The sequence below is a fragment of the Talpa occidentalis genome, unplaced genomic scaffold (assembly GCF_014898055.3).
Source record: "Talpa occidentalis isolate TD23 unplaced genomic scaffold, MPIMG_talOcc4v2.1 talOcc4.18, whole genome shotgun sequence".
Classification (NCBI taxonomy): domain Eukaryota; kingdom Metazoa; phylum Chordata; class Mammalia; order Eulipotyphla; family Talpidae; genus Talpa; species Talpa occidentalis.
Window position 1 is genome coordinate 3,242,439 of NW_023601851.1, and position 27,766 is coordinate 3,270,204.

The 27,766-nt window shown below is 46.6% G+C and overlaps 1 protein-coding gene across 6 annotated transcripts in view; it reads right to left on the bottom strand.

The window, feature by feature from the left end:
• LOC119250765 (actin-like protein 8) overlaps positions 1-27,766 on the bottom strand; it is a 41,830-nt gene that overhangs the window by 11,605 nt on the left and 2,459 nt on the right. The window contains exons 1-2 of one of the 6 annotated variants that reach the window (XM_054697741.1): positions 23,490-24,060; positions 13,059-13,147 (exon numbers count right to left, since the gene is read on the bottom strand). The exons of 1 other annotated variant lie outside the window; for it this stretch is intronic. The gene's annotated coding sequence lies outside the window, so the exon portion shown is untranslated. Of the gene's footprint in view, positions 1-8,638; positions 8,655-13,035; positions 13,148-23,489; positions 24,061-27,766 lie in introns of those variants that run through there. 4 more of the 6 variants (XM_054697740.1, XM_037518379.2, XM_054697742.1 and 1 more) reach the window with 4 other exon arrangements.

Here is a 27,766-nt window from a genome sequence, read left to right on the forward strand (position 1 = left end):
GTGTTGAAGTCTCCTACTACATTTGTGTTTTCTCTGATGTCTGTTTTCAGAGACAATAATTTATATATTTTGGTGCTCCTTCATTTGGAGAGTATATGTTAATGAGTGTTAGTTCTTCTTGAAGTATTGTCCCTTTGATCATAATGTAGTGACCTCTGAGGTCTCTTTTTACCTTTTTAAGTTTGAAATCTGTTTTATCTGACATAAGTATAGGTGTTCCTGCCTTACTTTTGGACCCATTTTCTTGTAGGATTGTTTTCCATCCTTTTACTTTGTCTATTTTTATCTTTTGTAGTTCAATGTGTTTCCTGGAAACAGCAAAAGGTTGGGTTTTGTTTCCTAATCCAGCCTGACACTCTGTGTCTTTTTATCAAAGAGTTTAGTCCGTTTACATTTACAGTCTGTATTTTTCCATTTTGTTTGTCTTTTCCCTTGTTGTTCGTTCTTATTCATCCCTCTGTTTGTTCTGGATTTAGGACTCCTTGAAGTATTTTTTGGAGTAAGGGTTTAGTCATAATCAAATTTCAGAATTTCTGTTTGTCTGGGAAGGTCCTTATTCTTTCTTCATAGTGAAAGGAAAGCTTTGGGGGATAGAGTAGTCTTCGTTGGCATTTGTTGCCTTAGAGTTTGTTGACTATGTCCCTCCATTTTCTCCTTGCCTATATAGTGTTTCTTCAGAGAAGCCTCATGTCAGCCTGATTGGTTTTCCTTTGTATGTTACCAGATTCTTCCCTATTCTCAGTTTCATTATTTTTTTTTTGTGTGTGTGTGTGTGTGTTGGATTCTTGGGAGCTTTACTGTTATGTGTCTTGCTGCATTTTTCCTTTCATCATGGAAGATTGTTGTTCTTCTTGCTTCTTGCATGTCTATTTTCAGCTCCTCCTTCTTGTTTGGAAAGTTGTCTTCAATTATTTCCTTATATATTTTCTCTGTTCCACTCCTGGGATTCTTATAACTCTTACACTTCCTTTCCTCATTGAATCAAGACAGTTCCCAAAGTCTTTCATCATTCTTTTTCTTTCGTACTTCTCTTTCCTTTTCTGTTTTGATTCTTTTTATTCCTGTGTCTTCAAGAGTACTTATTCGTTCTTCCATTTCATCTATTCTGCTTTCATTGCCTTTCCCAGAGTTCTTTAGCTCCTCCATTAATCCTTTGATCTCCTGCATTTCTTTCACTTCACTCTTTAGGGACTCAATTTCATTCTTCTGATTGTTGATCATTTTTCCCTTATTATTTTCCCTGCATTATTTTTCCCTCATTGGTTTCCTTTACAGCTGGTGTCTGTAGACCAGTGCCCACCATCAGGGTAGGCCTACCATCAGGGTAGCCCAGCCAGTCAGCCCACTCACTGCCTGATCACAAGGGCCACCTGCAGTTTGTGACTGTACATGCCCTTCAGAATCACAGAGCCTCTCTGTGGACCCAGAATAAAGGATGTCTGCCAAGGTGGTGGAAGGAGAAGGTGCTTAGGGCCCTATGACCTGAGTCCCTCACTCTGCAGGGTGGCTTGGGGAGTGTGCAATAACTCATTCCACCAGGGTCAATAATGTCCCAGGTTCTAATTATGAATGTGTTCCAACACTCATCTTTCACAGCTATACACATGTATTGTCTTCCTTACTTTGCATACCTCATTAAACATACAGAGCCATGCACCTTTAGAGGAGGAGATGAGGACATAAATAGAAACGGAGCACTAATTCTGTCGCCTGCACTCTGTGGTTGTTCCCACACTCTTCTGGGATTTACATACCACACTTTGGCCACCAATGATCAAGAGCAGTCAGCAGCCTCAGAGATGGCCTGAGGCATGCCAAGAAGGCAAGGGCCCTGGTTCTCCCACACACCCAAAAGGAGAAACATTCCCAAGACCACCAGCCCAGCTAGCCCTGCTGCCTATGCCCCTGACAGTGGACCCCAGCCCTGGATTCCTTTCTGTTCTGCACCTGACCCTCTGCAGCATGGTGGCACACCTCCCTGCTCTCCCAGCTAGGCATCCAACTCTTCCTTTGCCCTGATCGGGGTCCTCAAGTAAGACAAGCCCTGCTGCCTATCCCTGCTGGGTCTTCCTTCAGAAAGTGCCCTCCCAACCTCCATCCTCACCTCACCCACCTGACTCATCAGCTAAGGCATTCCTGTGATATGAAACATGGAAATGGGTCTCACACAGAGTAATGTGCTGAGGGTGCCTTGATCACCCCTTACTGGGGGTGTGAGCCACCAGAGACCCACCTGTGTGCACTGAGGGCATGAAGTCTTGGCACACCCATGCCCTGGATGCCTGTGATCCATGATACTGGTTAGAGTAATCCACTGGACACTGAGCACCTTGAAAGTGAGAGAGGGGCTGACACTTGGTATGGGACCCAGGGGCCGATCACGCACCTGGTAGACCAAACTCTCAATGAGGTCAAGGAATTCTCCCCTATGAACACCGAAGGTCCAGATCTACAGATGAGAGCTATTTTTTTTTGGTAATCAAATATTGATTATACTTTTATTTTTAATTAATTTTTATTTTAACATTTATCATTTTTTCAATGTTTTAGACAATATTTGCTTACCCCACCCCTCAGATTGAGTCCCCATAGAATTTCCTTCCCTAAGGCACCCATGTACCATCACCATAGTCCTCTGTGCTCCTCTCTCCCTCCCCCTCCCCTGCAGGATGTCTCTGGTTTATAATTGTCTGTGTTTGCTTTGCTGTGTTTTGTACTGTGTTTTGTTTTGTTTTGTTTTGTTTTACACTGATGTCTTATTTGGTTCCCCTATATTCAGTAAGAATGACACATATCAAAAAAAAAAAAAAAAAAAAAAAAAAAGCAACAACAAATGTTGGCAATGTTGTGGTAAAAAAAAGGAATTCTCCTACATTGTTGGTAGGAGTGCAAATTGGTCCAACCACTGTGGAATGTTGTCTGGAGGACAGTCTACTACAAATGGAGCTACCATACCATCTGGCAATTCCACTACTAGGGATCCACACAAAGGACACAAAAACAGTGATTCAAAAGAGCACCTGTACACACATGTTTATTGCAGCACTATTTACAATAGGTAAAACCTGGAAACAACCCATATGCCCAAAAAGAGATGACTGGATCAAAAAGATGTGGCATATATACACAATGGGATATTACTCAACTATCAAAAAAGATAAACTCATGCCATTCACAGCAACGTGGCTGGAGCTAGAAGGAATTATGTTCAATGAAATAAGCCAGAAGAAAAAGAAAAATATTGGATGGTTTCACTTGTAACTGGTAGAGAGGGGAACCAAGTAAGACATCAGTGTAGGAGAGCGACTTCTAACTGAAACAGGTGGTCTGCATTTTGCTGCTGCCACAGGGTTTGGCCAGATTTGCTGAGGCTCACTTAAGCGGCCATTAATAGGGCTTAGGGAGGGAACAGGTGGGGCATGGACCACCTGTGCATGGACTAGTAAAAAATCTGCACACACATATTGCTTATAGCCTGTCGACTCGTGAGTTAAGTTCCAGCCCAGGACATGTCTTGGGGAGTGTTGGGATCCACTAATCTCAGGAGTCCTGACTGTACAAACTGGGACAACCTGGAGTTCACGAGTCCACAAGAGTGCTAAGGAGCTGCAGTGTCTGGAAGTCACAAACTCCTGGCCAGGTAGGCCTGCTCACTGATGAACAACTGTCTTTGTGATGATCAAAACCCAGCTTGAAAAGGAAACCTTAAGGCCTTTACTGTAGGCAATTAGCCCCTTTCTTCACAAACTGGTGCTGTCTGAATAAAGGATACCTTAAAGGTTCCATTCCTGCCTCGCTGGATGGGCGCTGGGTCATGGCAGGCAATGCCAGCTCCGGCACTCTGGTTACAGCCAGACTTCAGGGCCAGCTCTCATGCTGCAGGGAGAGAGGTCCCTGGTGCACGAGGCCCTCAAGCTTAGTGCACAACCTAGAGAAGACCCCAGGCCAACCTTATGGGCTCCAACAGCCACGGCAGGATACCTTCCCAGAGACACTTGCTGCACACACAGCCTGGAGGCCAGTTTCACAGCCCGAAAGGGGCCTCACCTCAGAACAAGTTATGAGAACAAAGGTGTGTTGCATACAGGGCCAGCTTGATGGACTCTGATTGGTGACCTTCAGCCCCTAGGTCCTCTGAAGGACCCACTAGCTAAAGATGTGTCTAATCTCAGTACAGGTCGGGTCTGGATAACACAGCTGAGGTTTCACTTAAGAATACCATGCTGGTGGGCCTCCTTGGTGGCGCAGGCAGTTAAGCGCCACACCATGAAGCTGTCCGCAGCCTCTGAAGCGCCGGTTCGATCCCGGCCGGCCAGAGAGGATCCCACATGGCGCTGCAGACCTCTCCTGTCTCCCCGGCTGCTCCCCTCAGCAGTGTATTTCATCAGTCTGCTTGTTCTTTTCCCCGCTCTGTCTCTGGTGATTCCTCTCTCCCTCCTGGACATCTGACCTGTACATCAGTTCTTGTATAAATACACAAATCTTTATATAATATATATAATAATAAATAACATATATATAAATATATTTTTTTTTATTTTTATATTCCCCATACAATTGCGACCCCCTTATTTTGACCCCAATCCCTCCCCTCCCTGCCCTCTCCCCCCATAGAGTGTCTCTGGTTCATAGTTGTTTGTTGATTTTGATTTTTACTTTCTTATTATTATTATTCTGTTAACAGTTATTCTTTTCCCTGGTCCCTGATTTAAGTTTTCTATATTCCTGCTATGAGTAAGACCATCAGTACTTTTCTTTTTCTTTCTGGCCAACAGGCATATGAAAAAAAGTTCAACATCACCTGTAATCAGGGAAATGCAAATCAAAACTATAAGGAGATACCATCTTACACCAGTGAGAATGGCACATATTAAAAAAAAACTATCAACAACAAATGTTGGCGAGGGTGTGGAGAAAAAAGGAACTCTCCTGCACTGCTGGTGGGAGTGCAAACTGGTCCAACCACTATGGAGAGCTGTGTGGAGATTTCTGGACCTACTAAACATAGAGCTTCCATATGATCCAGCAATTCCACTCCTAGGTATTTACCCAAAGGACACAGAAACATCAATTCCAAAGAACACCTGCACCCCTCTGTTTATAGCTGCACTATTTACAATAGATAAGCTTTGGAAACAGCCCAAATGCCCAAAAATAGATGACTGGATCAAGAAGATGTGGTCCATATACACCATGGAATATTACTCAGCATCCAAAAAAGATAAACACATGCAATTTGCAGCAACATGGATGGCGCTGGAAGGGATCATGCTCAGCGAAATAAGCCAGAAAATAAATAAATAAATCTTTAAAATAAATACCATATGCTGGAACTGAGGCTGCACTACTCAGGTTTGAACTATCTATCACTGGTGCCATTCTAGGATTATAAACAGATCAATCTGATTTGAGCCTGACTGGAATTATAAAAGGACAAATCAGGCTTCAAAGGCAGGGACCCTGATGGGGTTAAAAGCCACCACAGCAGCAGACTGAGCTCATTCATCAGACAGGCTTCAACAGACAGCTTCAGACCTTCAAGACTCTGTACACCTTTAATCCCTCCGTAGACATCTGTGCCAGTCACATCTGATTTCAGCTTTAAAGTGCAGCCTGCCTCTGGCCCTACCATTGCACCTGCCTCTAGCCCTGCCTCCAGCATCAACTGCTGCCTGGTACTGCCTGGAACTGGTGTCTGGTCCCCTAGCACCACCTGCCAAAGAGCTATTTGCTGCTGGCTTGTGCCTGACTGCTCTAGGAACTGAAACACTAGTGACTCTCACATCACTGTGTGTTAACTGGTGCTCAACTGCCTGCACCACCACGGAGGCCCTGGAAATGCTTTCTTCCTTCAAAATCTTGTCTTTGTTAATAAAGGCTGAACATGAGTGATGTCTCAGAAGCCGGCAGGTCAGGGCCCGCCAACCGTGATATCTGTCCCCCACGTCAACAGTTTCAAAACCACAGAGGGAGGGAGGCCTCCCTGATGGTGCAGGGGTTAAGTCTCAGCATGATGAAGCTATCACCAGCCACTGCAAGACAAATTTGATCCCCGGCCAGGGAGGTGACCCACATGGCGCAGCAGACCTCTCCTGTCTCCCCTCTGCTCCCCTCAGAAAAATCATTGTTCTACCTACAAAAGTCCAAAAAACTGACAAGTCAAAGACAAAGGGGTAAAAATGAACTGTGGGCACCTGTAAAACTGTCCACAACCTCTGCAGCGTGGGTTTGATTCCCAGGGAGCTACCCACAGGGAAGCGGCTGTTCCCCCATCACAGAAATGGTACAGCTGAGGCCTTCAATGATCCACTAGCTTGTGAGATCTGAACACTGAGGGGCAGGGTGGGAGATGATCACTCAATCCCCCAAACCCACATACCTACTAGTTATCAGGTCAAAGACTTTCAGCCTAATGGCCAACACCTCACCCCTTCTACTAGCCTGAGTTATGTCTTGTAAGAGTTTTTTCTCTTCTAGAATCACATTCTAGAATTCCTACAGATGTATCCTTTGGAAAATGGGGTATCTCCTTAAATTGGAAATGAATGTCTGCCCGTACAAGAGGCATACGATGACACCTTTAGCTGCATGGTCATGCAGTTCCCAATAGTTAGTAAACTTCTGGGCCACTCCATTCCTGAGATTTTTCTGAAACAGCCAGAACTTACAACACTTGCTCTTTGCCAAGAAATGCTTCTCAGAGCTTCTCACCTTCTACTACTCCTGTTTTCTCATTTCACACAGGAGGACCACAGAGGCTAGACAGCTTGCTTTTGCTCTTTTAAGGTAGTGGTGAGTACCGAGCAGTGAGATGGAGCTGCAGGGCCCTCCCCAGTGCCTCCCCACTTCTGATGTGCACTGGCTGGCACTCTGCTGCCTGAAGCTGCCTGAACAAAGAAAAGCTCTGTTCCTCCTAAAGACATAAAGCAGGGCCTCCCTGATGGCACAAGGGGTTAAGGCACAACCACTGAAGCTGCCTGCAGCCACTGCAGCATGAGTTCAATCCCCGGCCAGGGAGCAACCCACATGGGGCAGCAGACCTCTCCTGTCTCCCTGCTGCTCCCCTCAGCAGTGCATTTCAGTCAGTCTGCCTGTTATGTTCCCCACTCTGTCTCTGGTGAATCCTCTCACCCCCTGCACCTCTGGCCTGTACCCCCGTTCTTGTATGCATAAATAAATACGTCTTCCCAAAAAAGAGGGAAAAAAAAGACATAAAGCAAGACCCAACTCCTTGTCATTAATGTTAATAATATTCCAGCAAAGCAAGCAAGCTCCTTTCCTCTCAAAGAGGCTTCAGGGATTACACCTACAGTATCTGACCAGCCAGGGCAACAACCAAGAGACTCTAATTACAAGTCCAATAATGCTGGCATGATTGCAGCTTTGATAAACTTACTGTCATGAGTGGGGGTGAACCATGTTAGGAAATGTACTGATATTAGACAGATAATCTATAACCACATCTCACCCCACCCTTGCTCCAAGAAGTCACCAACTAGTCACATAGACTTCATTACCCACATCTGGGTTCCACTCTGGTAGGTGGTTTTTTTTTTTTTAAGATTTTATTTTTATTTATACAAGCACTGGGGCACAGGCCAGAGGTGCAGGAGGGTGAGAAAATTCACCAGAGACAAAGCAGGGAGCAGAACAAGCAGAAGGACCAAAGTACACTGCTGAGGGGAGCAGCAGGCGGGGCAGGAGGGGGTCTGCGCGCCATGAGGGAATCTCCATGGCCGGCCAGGAATCGAACTTGTGCTGCAGAGGCTGCAGACAGCTTCACAGTGCTGCACTCAACCCGCTGTGCCACCAGGGATGCTCAGTAGGTGGGTTCTTATGCCAGATCAGGCCTCCTTGGCCCAGTAGCTCCGCAGCACACGGCACTCCCTGGTGTGATGGCAGAGGCTTCAGGGCAGGGTGCTCACTCTCACTGACCACCACTGCACTCTTCTCCCTCAAAAGTCAAAAGCAGCCCTTCCGCAATTCCTCCCACTAATGTTCAACCCCTCTGTGCAAAGCAGCATGGACTGCTCTTTCCTTGCAAAATGTGTGTGCTCTGCGACACACAAGACTAGATACTGGGTCACCCTTCAACAGGGGAAAGATACGGGAGGACCTGGTGTGTAGCCTCAAGCTCCTACGGGATCAGCCCCGGGGGCCAGTAAGGGGACAGAAGTCAGGAGGAAAAGAGATCAACATCACTCTGTCCAGGAAGTCACCTGGGCCCTGAATAAGCCCATCTCTGGGGTAAAGGGGAAACTTACAAGGGTATGCCTATTTAAAAGATCCTTTCATTCCTCCTCACTCCTGAACTTTCATAGTATGTCAGTTCTGCTACAACACCTGTTCTGAAAATGCATGCTCCCAAGCAATCCGGAGACAAGGGAACAGGCTGAACGGTTGCGTGAATTTTATGTTTCTGAGATTCTGTGCACTAGAAGCTCTGGAGAGCAGGAACCTCACCTGGTTGAACGAGCCCCACAGAAATATACAACACAACAGACACTATCACTGGCAGTGGGCCCTCCTCAACACTAGCAGGGACAACTTTCTCTCTGATGCCCCATCACATCCTTCCACCGTTTTGCAGGCCAGCCCACACCGTGTCTCCCCACCCCGCCATTTCCCCTCAGTCTACCTTGTTACTTTTTGTCTCCCTCTTCTCATATTTCTTTTCTGTTGTTCTCTCCCCTGGTACACAGAGTGGCAGGCATGGGAACTGGCAGGTCAGCAGGCAGGACGGGCACACATCCCCACTAGTAAACCTGAGGTCTTTCTTAAGATAAAGGGATATGTTTTCTTTAGCACTGCTGTGTTTCTAGGCACTGACTGTGAATAAAATCTGTGTATTTCATTTGCTCCCTATCTTTTTTAAATGTGTCACAGAGTGTCTATGTATCCTACCCTATTTGCTAATTAACCCTGTGGCTATGGTGTCATTAAAAAAAAAAAAAAAAAAACATGGTGATGTGGAAGCCCACAGCAGTTAACTGTCCTGATGAAACAGAAGGGAGTGTTCTTCCTAGGCACTAACCATTCTGCTGGACAACGATTTATGTTTATTGCATACCTAACCTATTGCATACCTAACCGATGTCCAAAGAAGGCAGAAGAGCCAGAGAGTACAGCCCTCAGAGTTAGCTCCGAGGTCTACTGATTGGCTGTTTGACCTACATCAAGTCATGGAAATTCTGTCTTGGTTTTCTAAATGAGAAATGAGAATCAATCCCAATGAGGTTGTGAGAGCTACAAAATTAACACATGTACAAGGGCATGTACTCTTTTTCTTAAGATTTATTTATTAATGCGTAGAAGAAATGGGGTACAGGCCAGAGGTGTTGTGTGTGGGGGGTGAGAGAGTTTACCAGAGACAGAGTGAGGAACAGAACAGGCAGATTAACCAAAGGACACTGCTGAGGAGAACAGCGGGCGAGTCAGGAGAAGTCTGCAATGTCATGTGGGTACCTCCCTGGCTGGGGATCAAACTCTTGCTACAGAGGCTACAGACAGCTTTACAGTTGCATCTTAACCCCCTGTGCCACCACGGAGGCCCAGGTACATACTCTTTTATACTGCTACTCCAAACAGCACCCGGGAATATTGGTGCTAGAAACCACATCAGAGTATTACCTATTGTCATTACCAGGCTGACTGTACATGACCTGCCAAAGCCAGCCAAAAAGTGACAGGAGGTGAGGATGCTGGGCTCAGGGTATAGGTTCTTGTCAGGCCCATGTTCTTGTCCCACTTGTTCTACTTCCTCCTCTGGAACCCCAGACATAGGGCGCTGGATTCTCAGCCTTAGTTGGCTCACCCATAAACCAGGGAAAAGGGACATGCTCCCCACTGGGTGGCGTGATCTGTGATGTGATTCCCAAGCTGAGAGCCCAGTATACAAAGCCCGTAACACAGGGCAAACCGCCTCTCTCCTGCCACCTCCTGGCTCACTCTGGTGGTTATGGTGCTCCAGGCACAGCCTCACCTCCCTCTAAGTCAAGATATTTCAGCCAGTCTAGAGTTACTACTGCTGAACACCCACCTCTCCCGTGGAGGTGCTGACACCATGGGGTCAGGGGAAGACGTTGCCACAGCAGACTACAGGACCCACCATGTTCCAGAGGACAGGCAGCTCCCTGACCCTCCTGGGCCACCACAGCATCACAGGTGCCAGAGACTGGGACTAGGTGGGCATAACTATGTGAAATGCTTGAATGTGTACTGCCCATCAGGAACTATGCTGGGCAGCTTGCATGCAATACTCACTTCATCTTTACAATGGCCTTGTCAAGGAGATAACCTTCCCTCTGCAGAGAGGCAACTGGAGACAGAGAGATTAAGTGGCTTTAACCCAGAGTCACAAAGGTAGGAAGGAGCAGAGTCAGCACCTGAACTGGTGTCAGGACCACAGTCCATGTTCTCACCAAGCCACATCTCCAATGCATCTGCCGCCCCCAGCTCACCCACCTGCTGAATAGAGATGATGCTGCCCTTTAGCATCACTGGCGTTATGCCAGGAGTGAGGGGGAAGAGAAGGTGCTCTGAGAATTTGGGAAAGGAATCATGAAGAACAGTAATCTAACTCCCTCAACCCCATGACTGCTCCAGGAACCCAGGTCAGACCCCAGTACCTCAATGTCCATTCAACCAGGGAGCCAGCCCCACCCCACAACAGTACATTGGTCCTCAGCTCCAGCACTTCTGGCAAAGAGGTTCACAATGCCCAAGGCAGCCTGGTCTACCTTTAGGGACTGCTGGCTGCTGAAGGTCTTAGAGTAAAAAATCTATCCCGTTGTCCATCTATCCTGGGGGCTACCCTCGGGGAGAGGATAACAAACCCCTTCCACCCTTCCTACAGTAGTTATTATGCACACCCTGGCCCAAATCTTCTCTTTTTCCAGCAAAGCAACCATTTTATTGCCTTCAGCCCACCCTCCTTGGATGAAAGAATGATGATGAGGAACAGCAGAGGTTTATGAGTGACCAACACTTAAAGAACACTGCACAGACATTATTCTACATCCTGTGTCAGTATACTATGGCTGTGGACCAAACCCGTGTCCCTGACTGGTTGTACATGGCCAGTAAGGCAAAATGGCATTTGCCACTTTAAATAGTTGGGGATTGAAGGAGAGGGTGTTAAAGAAAAACAGAGACTATGCCCCGTGAAAAGTGCGTGAAATTCAAATTCCAGCGTGTATAAACTCCAAATTCCAGCCACAGCTGTCATTTACACACAGTTGAGGTCACTCACACGTTACTACACAAGAGAGGAGGAGTTGACAAGGTAGAGTGCCACTGTGCCCAAGAGAGTAAGTTTACTATCTGGCCTTCCACAGGAAAAGTTTGCCAGCCCCCGTCTTCCATGTACTCCATCCTAAGAATCATCTAGAAAATGGTTCGACTAGAAAGTGCCTCGACTTTCACTTTAGAGATGAGGAGGCAGAAGCTCAAAGATGTTAAATAAACTGCCCAAGTCCCACAGCCTCAGCAGGACTGGAGCCAGCCTCCCAGGCCACCTGACACCACTGCCCATGTCCAACCACTCCCCTGCTCTTCCTGCTCAGAGCCACAGCTGACAGTTGTCAGGCCACTGTCCCAGTGCGGCCACCCCTTCTACAGTCCTCCTGTTCCCGCTGTCCATGGTGGAAGTGACCAGGGTACCTGGACAGCACACTGGCCGCTATGACCACAGATCTTCTCGCCCCACTGGCTCTTGAGGCCTTTCCCAAGCCCACCCTTAAAAGGGCCCATAACCGTTTGCTCTCTGGATACAGAAGCAATGTGCCCAGGCACCCTCCACACCAGGCTAGCTGCAGATGGGACCAAGGCAGTAGCATGGTCAGTGGTCTGTCAAAACTTACAGGCATCGAGAAGTCTTGCTCTCAGGCTGCCCACTGGTCTCCCTTAAACCTGTGGGACCCACGACCTCACGGAGGCTAAAGCACAAGTCCTGGGGCTGCTGACCAGGTGATGAAATCTTAAGGCCACCCACCTCGCTTCTCCCTCTGTGACTTCAAGACTAGGGGAGAAGGTGGCATGCTCTGTTGCCATAGAAACTGGGCTAGGCTCTGCTTGCAGCACAAGGATTAAAGCTACACACTGCAGGCAGAAGTAACCCAGGGGGAGAAGTGCGAGCACACACATCCCCTAAGCCGTGATTAAATTTCTCAAAGAGGCTTCTACTCCAAGCTTAACTTAACTCATAGATGCACATTATAAACCACAGAGCTCATCAATAAATACAAGTCAATATATCTATATGGCAGATAACTGGTTGTATTCATATGCCTATTAAACAGCATTGCATCTTGCGGCCTCCCCTGGTGGCGCAGGCAGTTGAGCACAGCGCTGTGGAGCTGTCCACATACAGCCTCTGCAGCACCAGTTCGATCCCAGCTGGCCGGCGAGATTCCACATGGCGCAGCAGACCTTTCCTGACTCACCTGCTGCTCCCCTCAGCAGTGCATTCATCAGTCTGCCTGTTCCGTGCCCTGCTCTGTGTCAGGTGAATCTTTTCATCCTCCCACACATCTGTCCTGTACCCCAGTTCTTGTATGCATAAATAAATAAATCTTTAAAAAAAAAAAGAGTTGCATTCATCCAGGCGGAAGAAATCCAAATAATGATAACCCTGGTTGTGGAGCCCACAGGGGCAGGTTTTATTGGAATATACAAGTTTTCTGAAAATATCTCCGTCTGCTAGCAAGATCACAAGGCAACCACTGCTTAGCCCTTGTAGGCCCGTCATGTACCCACCAGGCCCCAAGATCCTCAGGCCCCTCTTCTCTCCTGCACCTGGCTCAAACCACACCAGTCTTTCCTAAAGGCCCCTGCACCCTTGTAATTTGGGGCACCCCACCCTGAATACCCACATCACCATTTCACTGGTGGAAACACGAGGCATATAGAGCAATATGCTGATGCATATAGAGCTGAAATGTCGCCTGTGAATTCCTGACAGCTAGTCCCCCAATTTGCAGGGCTGGACTCAACTGAGATCTGTTTGGGAGGAAAGTCTAGAGACCGGGATACTACCTGTCAGTTGAAAGCATGCTTACGGTGAATCAAAGATTGTTCAGCTGAATGAAGGATTCTCCAACTTTGGCAGCTCTGTTCCAGCTCTTTGCAGGGGGGAAGAAGAAAGGCCCTGCAGGGACAAGGAAAAAATCTCTGCAGATACTCCGCAGCACCCCTGCACTCTGCCACTCTGGCCTGCCCCCTGCTGAGCCCAATGCTATCTGAAAGTGTGGAGGAAGAAAAGGCTGGAGGAAAAATTATCAGGGCCAAGAGCCCAGGATACATGTCCACCAACTACCCCTGACTTCACAGCTGAGGATGCTGAAGCACATACCAGTGATACTGTTGCTCAGACTTGGGTTAAAATCTCCTCTGCAACTAACCTGCCCCGTGACCTTGGCCAAGAGCTTAATCTCTTTGAGGCCTTGACACTTCAACTCTGTTATAGAGATAACACCACACTTACTGTTAAAGTCTAGTAAAGCCTCAAAATTAGCACTTAGTAGAATGACAGTTTAGATGCTGTGCATCTCCCACACTATCTGAAAGAGTGTTACTATACTCGCCTGTTAGCATGAAAATTTCTGTAATCAAAACAGCTGTGTAAGAGGGAATGACCACTATCTGGAATTTATTTTTAGTGTCCCCAGACACACCAAAAAATAGGCTGCCAAATTATACCAACAACACACAGATTTATACTACCTTCTAGTAAGGGCAATGATGTGATAAATATGCCCCCACATAAGGCAGTTTCAAGGAAGGAGCTTGTCAGGGCCACTCTTGTGCTTAGGGTAGCACTGCCTCTAGAGAGGCTGCTACACAACAACTGCTGAGCCATAGGTTTTGCTTTTTGTCTTTGGTTAATTCCCTTCGGATTCTTCCCAGTAGCAAAAAGTGGGCACTAATGTAGGTCTTTCATAAAACTGAAATGCTGTAACTCTCAAAAAGCAGGGGCTATGTGTATTCTAATTCACCTGTTTCCACCTCTATTTCCACTCTCTCCCCTCATCTTGTTCAACCCCTGCTAGCTCTCCACTGACTCCAAACCCCCCTGCTGGTATGCAATCACATCTTTAGGCAGCAGCCACAGTGCCTACTCCTCCCAGTGAATCATCAGCTGGTCTCCACTGTGGACACAGGCCAGCCTCCCTGACTTTGCTGAAGCCATGAGCCCTCCCTTCCTCCTCAAGCGCACCCAAGTCTCAAGGCTCAGAGTTTTGACAATGTCATCCTGACCCAGAAAGCTCTGTGTGCTATGAACTGAACGCTTCACTCCCTTAGAGGAATTTGGTCCTGGTCTTCAACACCCAGTATGGTGACAGCCTCTGTCCTTAATATCTTGAGGGAACAGGCCTTGCTCCCTCATCTTTGAGATCCTTCCAGGGGACTTTAGGTATTGGTAGCAGCCATCTGCTCTCCTTGACAGTAACATCCCCAAATTCTTTTCTAGTTGTGATTCTCCCCTCCAAATTGCAGGTCTGGTAGACTGATCACAAGGCCCTGAGGTCACGAAGCCACATGGCACGTGGCCAAAGTCCTTCAATTAGGTTTCCACTCCTCTGAGACATGGGATTCTAATCCTGCAAGATCCATCAGACCACCATCTTTGGGGACTCCACATGGCTCTGAGAAGATCTTGCTAAATGAGCTGCCCTTGTTCATGGGTTTTTCCACATCCCCAAGCACACTAGCTCCCATCACTCTGTATTCTTTTTACATTCCTGTTTCTCCTTAGCTCTCCAAACTCAAAACTGTATCATTTGTCTGCTAGAGGTTTGTTTTTTCTAATTGGAATAAAAGTTCCAAGGGGGTGGGAACTTTGCTCTGTCAAAGAATGATTCCCTAACACCTAGAACAATGTGAGACACAAACTATGTACCCATAAGCAACAGCTGAATGAACAAATGAATGAATGAGTGCATGAACAAGTGAACTCATGGCAAGTTGGTTGCCGACAGCCTTTGGAGAATGCCTAGATTCCAGTTCCAGCTCTGTCACTTCTGGCAACTCATCCTCAGATCAGGCACTCACCCAACCACACATGGTGGCTGCTTGAGGATTAAATGAATCATCAACCACAAAGTGATGGGGATGGTCTCTGATGAGCTGCCTGTGCTCAAGGTTAAGGTTTTTGATCTTCTCTCACATTCTTCAGCCCAATGATAAACTCCTTTTTAACAAGGTTTGTGGGCAGGAGGGATGGGGGACAGAGAAAGCATGTGACACTGAGGGGCCACGTGACCTGGGCAGGAGGAGCCAGGCCTTGCTGCTTACCTTCCGTATAATTTCAGAGAAGACACAATTTCTCTGCAGATCAAGTCAGGGCCAAGCACAGATTCCAGTTCACAAGGAAGCCTTGTGGCTATGCACTGGGCACAACCTTGGGGGCCAGTGAATCGATGCATTCCACACCCATTAGTCATTAAGGTATTTGCACTGTGGCCTCAAAGATACAAAGACAGTTCAAAGCTGGCACCTCTAGCACACACCTACTAACACCACCTCTCTTTGGAAACATCTGCAGCATTCTGGCAGCCTCAATTAAAAAGGCAGGAAGGTCAGTCAAAAAATCATTTCAGTCAAAAAATCATCCTAGAACCGAGGGTAATACAGGGGAAACCATGGTAATCACTCCATGGGCACACTAGCTGCTTGCACTCCCTGGGAGTTGAGGGAACAAGTGGGTGGACATCCACTGCCCTTCAATCCTGGGCAAATGAAGCAAATGTCAATTAATGAACTAAAACTCTGGTCAAATCGAGTGGGCAGGAAAGTCTAGTGATCAAGATGTCAAGTCAGATCAGCAGGTTCGGTCTTATTCCCTCATGACTCAGACGCTGTCCTCAGAAGACTTCACACCCCAGGAACAGTTGAGATAACCGGGAACTAGTGGGCACACAGGACGTTGATCAAAATAGGAAGGAAACAATGGGGATGTGATTGATGCACAGGTCAGACAAGACTGCTCTGAGACGGGAAAGCAGACCTGACAACTACAGGAAGGTGAGAAACCTGCCATGGAGGGGCCTGGGCATGTTACCACACTTTTCCTCGGCCTCAGTTTCTCCATTAGCAAATGGACAGAGTTCCAGTCTGACATTATTGTGAAGACCATATGACTTAATACCAGGGTCTGGTTCACAGCACCCGAGCCAAGGTTCTCTTCTGGATACCACAAAGCTAGAGACAGATTATAGTATTTAATAAAGCCAACAAATGTGGAGCCCCTCATCAACACCTGGTGCAGACCCAACTAGCCTCCACCAGGCCTCTGAGACCCTGGGTCCATTTGGGGAGGGTCCAGGTGGTGTGAGCGCCTGTCAGTGCAAGCCCAGACCAGAAGACCATAGAACTGTGTTGGGGAGGGTGTCAGAGTGGCCAGAGGCCTTGCAACCTTCTGAAAAACCCTACCAACCCTCAGCCAGAGTGACAGAGGTCTTGCAACCTTCTATGGGACTCTGCCAGGGCCACCCAACCTACGGAAGCCTTGTGACTTCTCACAAGACCCTGGACCAGCTTCAAGGAGTGAGCCACAGTGGCCAGAGGCCTCACAACCACCCATGAGCAGAAGGAAAAACACAACTGTGAACCTGAGTCTCCAAGCCAAATAACATAACGCTCACTGAAAAAAAGAAATCTCAGAACCCCAAGTGAAAACCAACATGGAGTCTATTATCTGATCTCCCCAGAGTTCAGAGTTGCAATGGTAAAGAAATTCAAAGAAATGGAAGAAATTAAATTAAAAAAGAGAAATCCTCAGAAATGTAATATACCATATGCCTGTTGGCCATTTGTATTTCCTCTTCAGAGAAGTTTCTTGTTAGCACTTCTGCCCATTTTTTGACTGGATTATTTTATTTGAGGCTCATCAGCAATTTGTAGATTTTTGTGATCAGTCCATTATCATTAGTGTTGTGTGCAAAAATTTTCTCCCAGTCGGTAGGGTGTATCTTTGTTTTGGTTACTGTCTCTTTTGCTCTACAGAAGCTCTTTATTTTGATGTAGTCCCAGCTGTTTGATCTTTGCCTTCACTATCACTGCTTTGGGTGATGCGGCTATAAAGATGTCTTTGAGGTGCATGTCATGCCGTGTTTTGCCAATGTTTTCTTCTATATATTTTATGGTTTCAGGTCTTATGTCTAGTTCTTTAATCCATTTTGAGTTGGTTTTTGTGCATGGTGTTAGGTAGTAGTGAAGCTTCATTCTTTTGCATGTAGCGGCCCAGTTTTCCCAGCACCATGTTTTGAACAACTTTGCTCCAGTGCATATTCTTTGCTCCTTTGTCAAAGATTAGTTGACCATAAGTCTGTGGGTTTATTTCTGGATTCCCTATTCGGTTCCATTGGTCTGTGTGTCTGCTCTTGTGCCAGTAACATGCAGTTTTGTTTATTATGGCTTTGTATTATAGTTTGAAGTCTGGAAGTGCGATGTCTCCATTTCCATTTTTTTTTTTCCAAGAGAGCTTTAGCTATTTGCGGTTTTTGGTAATTCCATATGAATTTCATCAATAATTATTCTATTTCTTTGAAAAATATCATTGAAATTTTTATTGGAATAGCAATGAAACTATATATTGCTTTTAATAGGATGGCCATTTTAATAACGTTAATTATTCCAATCCATGAACAGGGATGTCTTTCCATTTCTTTGTGTCTTCTCCTATTTCTTTTAACAGTGTTTTATAATATTCTTTGTATAGGTCCTTTACCTTTTTTGTTAGATTTATTCCCCAGTATGAAAAAATGTTCAACATCACTTGTAATTATGGAAATGCAAATCAAAACTACAGCGAGATACCATCTTACGCCAGGGAGAACAGCACATATTAAAAAAAAAAAAAACTAGCAACAACAAATGTTGGCAAGATTGTGGTGAAAAGGAACTCTCCTGCACTGTTGGTGGGAGTGCAAACTGGTCCAACCACTATGGAGAGCTGTGTGGAGATTTCTTGACCTACTAAACAAAGAACTTCCATATGATCCAGCAATTCCACTCCTAGGTATTTATCCAAATGACACAGGAAACAGTAATCCCAAATGGTACCTGCACCCCTATGTTTATACAGCAACACTATTTACAATAGTTAAGCTTTGGAAACCACCCAAATGCCCAAAAAGAGATGACTGGATCAAGAAGATGTGGTACATATACACAATGGAATATCATTCAGCAATCAAAAAAGATGAACACATGGGCCTCCCCTGGTGGTACAGCGGTTGAGCGCTGGGCTGCTAAGCTGCCTGCAGCCTCTACTGCGCCAGTTCGATTCCTGGCCGCCAGGCGAGGGTTCCACATCGTGCGCAGACCTCTCCTGCTCCCCCAGCAGCGTACTTCTTCATCAGTCTGTCTGTTCTGCTCCCTGCTCTGGCTCTAGTGAATTCTCTCACCGTCCCGCATATCTGACTGTACCCAGTGTTTGTATAAATAAATAAATAAACCTTAAAAAATTGAAAAAATTGAAAAAAAGATAAACACATGCAGTTTGCAACAACATGGAAGGAGGTAGAAGGGATCATGCTCAGCGAAATAAGTCAGTCAAAAAAAGAAAAAATACCGGAAGGTCTCAATCATAGCTGTAATTTAGAAAACTTAAATAAGAGACCAGAAAAAAGACTAATCAATGCAAAGTAAAAATCAAAATCAACAAGCAACTATAAACCAGAGACACTCTACCAGGGGAGTGGGGAGCGGGGAGAGGAAGGACTAGAGTCAAAATAAGGGGGAGGTGCAATTGTATGGTGAATATAGCCAAACTAAAAATGTATACATTGTACACAGATGAAAAATGAGGTAAGAATTATATAAAATAAAATATTGAAAAAAATGTAGTACTCCAAGTAAGATAAAATGGTGCTTAAGGATTTTAAAAGAAAAATATTAGATGGGCCTCCCCGGTGGCACAGTGGTTCAGCACTGGGTTGCGAAGCTGCCCGCAACCTCTGCAGCGCCAGTCTGATCCCCAGCCGCCAGGCGAGGGTCTCACATGGCATGCAGACCTCTCCCGCCACCCGCTGCTCCCCTCCGCAGTGTACTTAGTCTGCCTGCTCTGCTCTCCCCTCTGGCTATGGTGAATTCACTCACCCTCCCGTGCTTCTGACTGTACCCAGTGATTGTATAACTAAATAAGTCTTTAAAAATTTAATAGGGTTCTTTAAAAAAAATTATGAGCGATTAAAAAATTCGAAGGAAGTTATGGAAATAGACTAGACCTAATGGACCACATCAGTGCAGGGAAGGAATGAGAGAGAGGAAGTAGCAAAATAAAAAGGAGAAACACTCTGAGACTATCCAAGAGAAAAAGCCACATAGAATAATGGGGATACCTGTGGGTAAGAGAGAAAAAAAATACAGAAAATGTAATTAAAGTCTTACTTTAACTTCCCAAAACTCAAGAGGCGAATAAATGCACAAATACACAAAGCTAAAAGACACAATGCATACCTAGACACAGTAAGATCCGTACCAAGTCATAAGAGCACTGAAATTTCCAAAGATTCTGGACAAAGAAAGAATACTGAGGAAGGCAAGGTTGGGGGAGCACAGATAACCTAGGAAGACAGCCCATCAGGCTAACATTAAACCTCTCTGAAGAAACACTGAGGGGAGAAGGGAATGGAATGTTCTGAATACTTAAAGGGAAACACTGCCAGCCATGAATACACTATCCTGCACTATCCTCAGGGGTGAGGGAGAAATGATGGGTCTTTCAGACATACAGAAATGCAAGGACTTAAAGTAAACCACTCCTGAGGAAACACTGACAGGAGCCTGTACACTGAAATCAAAAAGAGGAACATACACAAACAACTAAGTAAGGAAGCCGACTGACCCACAGACGTCAAGAGTAAAATGGCAATGATACACATAATCACTTCAAACATAAATTGACTGAAGCCACCACTTAAAACACATTTAGTGTCCCTCTAGACAGAGAATCAGAATCCAGCAGTATGCTGTCTCCAGGAGACAACCTGGCTGAAAGTAAAGGGTTGCTGAAGAAGGCAGGGCAGATGCACTTAGATGAGGCAAAAACAGACTTCCACCTCACAAAGGTAACAAGAGACAGGGAGGGGCACTCTATGATCATAACTCGTACAATCCATCCAGAAGATGTAACTGTGGTCGGTGTAAAACTGAAGCCGCACCAATGAAATGAAACATTTGGAAAAACATATTTCTGGTAGGGCATGTCACCACCCATTCTAACGAGTGGACAGATAAACTGGACGGAAAATAAACAGGGATACAATGTCCTAAAATAGAGAATTAGATGTCTTGGAACTCATAGGCATATACGGGGCACTGCTCCCTCTGAAAGGCAGAAAACCATTTTTATCAAGCACTCAAGTGACATTCTCAGAACAGAAGACATTCTGGGACACAAAAGGATAGATAGTTACATGAGGATTGAACCTGGTGCCTCCGTGGTGGGACAAGGGGTTAAGCACAGCACTATGAAGCTATCCACAGCCTCTGCAGCACAAGTTTGATCCCCCAGCTCCCGGGGAGCTACCCACATGGTGCAGCAGACCTCACCTGTCTTGCTCGCTGCTCCCCTTTAATCCAAGTTGCCCTGTAACACCCTCAGCAGTATATTTCAGTCAGTCTGCCTGTTCTGCTCCCCACTGTCTCTGGTGAATCCTCTCACCCCCCACAACTCTGGCCTTACCCCAATTCTCATATGCATAAATAAATCAATCGTTCTTTAAAAAAAATGCCCATCATCTTCTCAGATCAGAGAGATCTGTGTTCAATAATTGACTAGAAGTGAACTATTAAAAGAAAGCAGAGAGGGCTTCCTCTGGTGGTGCAGGTGGTTGAGCACAGCGCTGTGAAGCTGCCTGCAGCCTCTGCTGCGCCTGTTCGATCCTGGCTGGCCATCGAGGATCCCACACGGTGCAGCAGATCCCTCCCATAGCGCCCACTGCTCCCTCAGCAGTGTATTTCCTCAGTCTGCCTGTTCTGTTCCCCACCCCATCTCTGGTGAATCACCAGAGATGATTCACCCTCGCCCTCCCGCACATCTGGCCTGTGTCCTGGTTACTGTATAATAAATAAATTGATATTTTTATGTTTTTGAAAGCACAGAAGTATTTTATTACATGGAGACTGAGCAACACACTACTGAAAGCCCACTGAATTAATAAGCAAATCAAAGAAGAAATTTCAAAAATATCTCAAGGAAAATGAAAACAAGCAGACAACCATCCAAGTACATGGAACACAGCAAAAGAAGTACTAACAATGAAATATACAGCAATGCAGGCCCACATCAAGAAGAGGAGCTCAAACAAACTTCTCCTTCAACTGGAGGACTCAGAAAATGAAGAAACTAATCAAAAAGCCATTAGGAGAACAGAAGTAATACAAATCAAAGCAAAAGCAGAACAGAGGTTTAAACCGAGGTTTAAATGACAATCCAGAACATCAATGAAACCAAAACCTGGTTATTTGAAGATACAAGAAAAAAGGGCCTCCCTGGTGGCACGGCGGGTTGAGCGCAGTGCTGTGAAGCAGTCCACAGCATCTGCAGCATGGGTTCGATTCCCTGCAGTCAAGAGATTCCCACATGGCGCCGCAGAACTCTCCTGTCTCGCCCACTGCTCCCCTCAGCAGTGCTTTCGGTCCCTCTGGCTGTTCTGCTCCCCACTCTGTCTCTGGTGAATCCTCTCACCCTCCCGCACATCTGGCCTATACCCAGGTTCTTGTATGCATGAATAAATCCTAAAAAAAAAAAAAAGAACAGGAGAAACCACACATAAATAGATTCAAAAATGAAAGGAGAGAAATCAGCAGATGCTGCAGAAACTCAGAGGACAATAAAGGACTACTGTCCTTTCCTGCCATCTCTCTACTAACAAAAGTTCTGAGATGCATACAATCATTTGAAGAGGAACAGGAAACCTGAACACACCAACCACAAGCAAGGAAATGGAAAGTGATCAAAACTCTCACAAAAAGCAGAAGTCCAGGACCAGATGGTGTCACAAGTGAATTCTTCCAAGCCTTCAAAGAGGAACTACCTGCTCAAACACCTACCTTGCTCAAACACTGCCAAAAATTGATGAAGGGATAGTCCCAAATACTTTTTATGGGCCGCATTAGTCTATACCAAAAATCAAACAGAAACAACAAAACTACAGGCCAGTCCACCTAATGAACAGTCACAAATATCCTTAATAAAATCCTAGCAAGCTGAATCCGATGATGCACTGAAAGGATTCCACACTGCAGGGGCAGGAAGGCTACTGTGCAGTGTCCTGGAGCCCTGGGTGGGTTTCTCAGGCTCTGATTGAGCTTTACATGTAGTGTGGCAAGCAGGTCCACGGCTGGCATGTGGGGGTGGCAGGTGCAGAAAGCCAGTAAGCCTCCAAGCCCCCGGCAAGTCTTCACTCTGGGCATCTCTCCCTTCTGGCTTTTTCTCCCCGTCTCTCCCCTGCCTCCCTCCTGCTTCCACCTCTCTTCCTGATGATCTCAATACTCCTCCACACCCAAAGACAGTCAACAAGACAGCTTACATCAATGTAGCAACTGCAGGTACCCCATCAGCCAGGGTAATGCTAACGGTGGGAAGGCAGAACAGCCTGAAAACCATTTACCCTACAATTCACCCCTCAGGGTTTTCTGCCATATAATGGATATACAAGCATCTGCAAGTTCCCTTTAACAAACACAGCAGCCATGACACACAAAAGAAAATAGAACATAAGTAATTCCAGGCAGGGCACCAACCTAGTGGCAAAAAACAATTCTTGGCACCAGCAGATAAGCCACCACTTCTGCTGCCCAAGGTGCTGCTCATGTGAGGGGGGCCCACCCAGGCATCTGCCGTCACACGCCAGAAGCTGTCAGGCTTCCTTCCTGCCCTTCTCTGACTGTGGTCTCAGCCACAAGCCACACAGCATACACCCCCAGGATGCACTCACTCTTGGATTGTCGATTCTGTACTCCTGGGGGAAATCGCCCAATCCTTAGGGTTTTCTGTCTGTGGTCATGCCAACACTGGGCTTTCGTAGCCACCAATGCGACACACAGACCCCTGCACTCAGGCCAACCCACTGCACAAGCACCTGGGTCGGGGACCGGGATCCGAGGATACAAGCTCCACATGTGGCCTCTCTTGGGTCCCCTCTTTGACTGTGGGCTCCATCACAACCCACGTTCCCCACCTGCCCCCCAAGGATGGGTTCCTCAGCAACTCACCCTCACTCAACAGTGAGCAGGGCACCATCCACAGGTGATTTTAAGAGACTCGCTGGCCTTCTTTAGCATACTTGGGCTGCCTAACAGCCGATCAAGGCTCCCCAATCTCAGCACCAACCCTTGCCTTTCTAAGTTGGTTTTCCTCTGCCTGGCTGCTGGGATGTACCAGGCTGCTTTTGGCCATCTAGGCCCACTGGCCACCCTCAGATTCCTGGGGTGTACAAACAATACCATCCTCCCTCAGGGTCCCCAAAATAGAGCATTACCCTGCCAAAGTCCCTCCGCCTTCTGGTGGGATTGTCAATCCAAGTCCACCAGTCTCTTCCTGCATCAGCACTGCTGAGCTCCGAATCTGGTCCTTCCTTCCTTGACGATCTAGCTGCCTCAGGGGTCCTGGGCTGGTCCTCCTGGTCTGTCTTCTCCTCCAGGGGAGGTCTCGTCCTGCAGATCCCGGGCCTTGTCCACCTCCTGTGCTCCTGCAGTGTCTCCAGCTCTTCCCACAGCTCCTGGACTTTGGTCACCTCCTGTGCGGCCATGGCTCGCAATCTGTGCTGCCATGGCTTGCAAAGCATTGTCATGGGCAAACAGTCTGCTCCTCAGTCCCTTCTGAGATCTTTGCAGGGCTCCATATCTGTCTGCATCCAATCATTCTGCCGACCAGGCCAACTGTACGGGCAGGCTGGGCACCCAGCAGGTTTTCTATGATCCCCGCAGACAAGGTAAAGGAGAGTCTTAGAGCCCGCGGTGGCTTTCTCAAGCTTTATTAAGCTTTTACAGGCAGTGCAGAAACCAGGTGGGGGAGGGGACAGCAATTCTTCACTCTGGACTCCTTCTTCCCCTTCTCTGGCTGGCTGACTGTCTCAATACTCTTCCCATGGCCCACAGAAGTAAACAACTCAGCTTACAACAATGTAACAACTGCAGGTGCCCCATCAGGCAGAAAAGCCTGAAACCATTTAACACATTTACACACACACACACACACACACACACACACACACACACACACACACACACACACACACACACACACACACACACACACACACACACACACACACACACACACACACACACACACACACACACACACACCCCCCCCCGCCTTAGATCCATACCAAGAACAAGAGGATGGTTCCACTCTGAAAATCAATCAAGGTAACTCACCACATCAACACTAAGATAGATAAAAACCACATGATCATCTCAAGCATCTGCCAAGACCGAACATCCATGATGTTGAGGGCTGTGATGAAAGTCCTCACAAACTGGGAATAAATGTACCATACCTTTACATAACAGAAGCCATTTACAACAAACTCACAGCAAGGGTCATTCTTAATGAGGAAAAACTGAGATGTTGTCCACTATGATGATCTGGTAGAAGACAAGGACGTCCAGTGTCACCACACTGCTATTCGATATGTTACTGGAAGTTCTGGCCAGAGTAATTACACAAGAAGAAGGAATCCAAAATGGGAAATAAGTAAAGCTATCATAATTTGCAGAAGACGTAACAATGTACATAGAAAATCCTCCAGATTCCATGGAAAAACTGACACAAGCAGTTTAGCTAAGTAGCAGTGCACAAAATCAGCACACATAAATACGTGGTCTTCCTTTGCATGAACAATGAGTCAGAACAGGAAGAAAGTAATTCCACTTACAATCACACCAAAAAATACCCTTAAATACCTACGGGTGAACCTAGCAGAGGCGCCAAAAATGTGTAAGCAAAGTAAACTGTAAGACACTGTTGAAAGAAACAGACACACAAAGAAACCAATAATCATTTCCTGCCCATGGATTGGAAGAATCAACATCGCCAAAACGGCCACCTTGGCCAAAGCACAGTATGGATTCAATAGACTCTCAATCAAAATATTAATGGCATATTTCCAGTAACAGGAGCAAAAACCTCTGAAATTCATATGGAATCACAAAAGGTCCCTAACAAAAGGCCCACAAAAGCAGTCTTGACAAAGAGAGAGAGAATGGAGGCATCAGTCTTCCTAACTCAAGCTACATTATAAAGTCACTGCAGTTACAACAGCCCGATGCTGGACCTAAACACACACACAGACCAAGGGAACAGAACTGAGAGCCCTGAAATAAAGCCACATATATATGGGTAGCTAATCTTGATGCAATAATTTCTTATTGAGCAAATGGACACAGTAAAAATTCCAGCAGAGCTTGAGCCCAGGTGCAACCAACACTCCAAATGCAGGCATAATCCACAAGCTTGCTTACTTACAGCTCTTTCCCTTTAAAGATCCTTGGCCAGGGCCTCAGCCCGCCTATCTAAACAAAGTTGCATTTCAGAAGGGTTGGGCAGCCAGTCAAGCTGGTCTGTCTCTCAAAGGCTAGCTCCAGAGGCACGTCTCTTCTCCCTTTGTCTGTCCTCCCTCCCTCTCCCACACCTGGGGGCTTTGCAGCAAATGGTTGTGCCTGCTGCAAAGGGACGACATCAATGTAACAAATAGGAGGACAGTTAGGTATAAAATGAGCCCTTTGTCTTTAAACCTGGGCTCAGCCCACACACACACCAGGCTACCCAGGTGTAGGACCTCAGGCCTGCCTGACCTCACCCTTCTTAAGGTATGGTTTGTTCTTCCTCTGCCTGGTAAAAGGTGAGACTTTCTCTAACAATCTGTGACAAAGAAGCCATAAACATACCCTGCAAAAGGAAAGCTTCTTCAACAAATGGTCTTGGGAAAACTAGAAAACTGCATGTAAAGGATGAAAGATCATCATCTCACAGCACACAACAAAACCGACTAATAGTGGACAAAAGAAAACAAAGGCAAAACATTTCATGACAAAGGTTTTGTGATGCCTGTAGGGATTAGTCCCCAACAAATCCATACATGCTGAGAAACACAGACAGCTGGGGCTTCATCAAACTTGATGGAAGCTTCAGAGAAGCAAGAGAGACAGCATCCAAAATGACAAGACACCCAAATGACTGAGAGAAAATATCTGTACACCACACATGTGACAAGGGACTGACATCAAAGATGTACAAAGAACTTACAAGATGCTACAAAAAAACAAAATCAAAAAGATGGACCAAAGAACGGGACAGACAGTTCTCCCAAGAAGACATTCGGATGGCCGGCAGATACAAGAGAACAGGTTTAACATCACTTATTATTAGAGAAGGCAAGGAGGACCACGATGAGGCACCACCTCCCACCCGTGCAAAGGGCCATACAGAAAAGCTCAGAGACATCAAGCACTGCACAGGATGTGAATAAAGGGACCCCGCCTCCACTGCTCATGGGAATGCAGATGGGTCCAGGCCTTATGGAAAGCAGTACCGAGGTTAAATCAATTAAAACATTGATCTGCCATTTGGCCCAGTAATTCTGCTCCTAGGCATCTGTCAAAGGAAATGTTTTAAAGATTTATCTTTTTTAATTATTTATTATTTATTTATACAAGCACTGGGTACAGCCGGAAGCACAGGAGGGTGAGAGAATTCACTAGAGCCAGACTGGGGAGCAGAACAGGCAGACTGATGAAGTACACTGCTGAGGGGAGCAGCGGGTGCAGCAGGAGAGGTCTGCACGCCAGGTGGGACCCTCACCCGGTGGCCGGGGATCAAACCCGCAACACTCGACTGCTGCACCACTAGGGGAGGCCCTAAAGATTTATTTTTTATGCATTTATGCACACAAGACCTGGGGTGCAGGCCAGAGGTATGGGGGTGAGAGGACTCACCCGAGACAGAGCAGGGAGCAGAACAGGGTTACTGACCGAAACACACTGCCGAGGAGAGCAGCAGGGAGACAGGAGAGGTCTGCAGCACAGTGTGAGGCCTCTCCCTGCCCGGGGGGTCAAACTGGTGCTGCAGAGGCTGCTGACAGCTTCACTGTGCTGAGACTTAACCCCTGTGCCACCCGGGAATGCCCCTCCGCACCCCTGGCCCCATCAAAACAACTTTTAAAGCTGCACTCCCAATCTTACTGCAGCACTACCAGCTATAGCTTACTCATGGAAATAATCCGAGTGTCCCCAAACAGATGAGTGCACCAAGAAGATGTGACCGGTACACACAACGGAACACTACTATAGGACTCAGCCAGCAAAAAAGATAAACAGCTATATGCATAGCATGGATGGAGCAGACAGGACAAGAATAACGCTGTAGGAGGAGAAAGATAACAACCAGGTGCTGTCAGTGATATGTGGAATACAAAGTAACTAAAGTAGTAGTCAAGGCAAGCTTAAAAACTAACCCTTGGTAGCTGAGCACAGAACCAGAGCACCAAGGGGAAGGGTAAGAACAAAGTGGGAAGGAAGCACACAGAGTGATGAAGGAGGTTGATCAAGGTCCTTGGTCACCTTCCACTAGGGTAAGAGGCACTAAGACCCTGAGCCTTGGCTATTGCAGAAGGTGCCATTTATGCTTCCTGAAACTGGGGAGCCGGGCTCAATGGAGATGTCTCCGTAGCCACAGGAAACCCACAAGGAAAGTAGCCACAGAGCATTTTAAGGGTGAAGGTATTCCTTTCTCCATGGCTCTGTCTGTTGCTCC